Here is a 1871-nt window from a genome sequence, read left to right as displayed (position 1 = left end):
TGAAATGATGATACCATGCCAACTTGGAACCTTTTCAGAGTTCATTTCAAATGCTTTTCCATTTCATGGTCTTATAGCTCAAAATAATCAGTAAATGCATGAAAAATAACAAATGAAGTCAGAAAGGGTTGTAAATTGATGACGTGGCTTTGAATGGTGCATTTTGAACTCAGAAAAACTAGGGAGTTCAAATAAGTTCAAAAAATGAAATCCCTTTGTAACAGACAAGTTTCCATATGAAACATTGATACTTCCAAAGAAATTGTCAGTTTTGTACACGAAGTGCATCCAGTTTTTGCCGTAACCCTCTCTACTTTCTCGCACATCCTATGTGGGTGAAATGATGATACCATGCCAACTTGGAACCTTTTCAGAGTTCATTTCAAATGCTTTTCAATTTCATGGTCTTATAGCTCAAAATAATCAGTAAATGGATGAAAAATAACAAATGAAGTCAGAAAGGGTTGTAAATTGATGATGTGGCTTTGAATGGTGCATTTTCAACACAGAAAAATAAGGGAGTTCAAATAAGTTCAAAAAAATGAAATCCCTTTGTAACAGACGAGTTTCCATATGAAACCCTGATACTTCGAAAGAAATTGTCCGTTTTGTACACGAAGTGCATCCAGTTTTTGCCGTAACCCTCTCTACTTTCTCGCACATGCTATGTGGGTGAAATGATGATACCATGCCAACTTGGAACCTTTTCAGAGTTCATTTCAAATGCTTTTAAATTTCATGTTCTTATAGCTCAAAATAATCAGTAAATGCATGAAAAATAACAAATGAAGTCAGAAAGGGTTGTAAATTGATGATTTGGCTTTGAATGGTGCATTTTGAACACAGAAAAACAATGGAGTTCAAATAAGTGTAACAGACGAGTTTCCGTATGAAACTCTGATACTTCGAAAGAGATTGTCTGTTTTGTACACGAAGTGCATCCAGTTTTTGCCGTAACCCTCTCTACTTTCTCGCACATGCTATGTGGGTGAAATGATGATACCATGCCAACTTGGAACCTTTTCAGAGTTCATTTCAAATGCTTTTCAATTTCATGGTCTTAGCTCAAAATAATCAGTAAATGCATGAAAAATAACAAATGAAGTCAGAAAGGGTTGTAAATTGATGATGTGGATTTGAATGGTGCATTTTGGACACAGAAAAACAAGGGAGTTCAAATAAGTTCAAAAAAATGAAATCCCTTTGTAAAAGACGAGTTTTCATATGAAACCCTGATACTTCGAAAGAGATTTTCCGTTTTGTACACGAAGTGCATCCAGTTTTTGCCGTAACCCACTCTACTTTCTCGCACATGCTATGTGGGTGAAATGATGATAGCATGCCAACTTGGAACCTTTTCAGAGTTCATTTCAAATGCTTTTCAATTTCATGGTCTTATAGCTCAAAATAATCAGTAAATGCATGAAAAATAACAAATGAAGTCAGAAAGGGTTGTAAATTGATGATTTGGCTTTGAATGGTGCATTATGAACACAGAAAAACAATGGAGTTCAAATAAGTGTAATAGACGAGTTTCCATATGAAACTCTGATACTTCGAAAGAGATTGTCCGTTTTGTACACGAAGTGCATCCAGTTTTTGCCGTAACCCTCTCTACTTTCTCGCACATGCTATGTGGGTGAAATTATGATACCATGCCACCTTGGAACCTTTTCAGAGTTCATTTCAAATGCTTTTCAATTTCATGGTCTTATAGCTCAAAATAATTAGTAAATGCATGAAAAATAACAAATGAAGTCAGAAAGGGTTGTAAATTGATGATGTGGCTTTGAATGGTGCATTTTGAACTCAGAAAAACAAGGGAGTTCAAATAAGTTTCAAAAAATGAAATCCGTTTGTAACAGATGAGT

This window comes from Triticum aestivum, chromosome 3B (genome assembly GCF_018294505.1).
Source record: "Triticum aestivum cultivar Chinese Spring chromosome 3B, IWGSC CS RefSeq v2.1, whole genome shotgun sequence".
Classification (NCBI taxonomy): Eukaryota; Viridiplantae; Streptophyta; class Magnoliopsida; order Poales; family Poaceae; genus Triticum; species Triticum aestivum.
Note: the sequence above shows the minus strand (reverse complement) of the source record.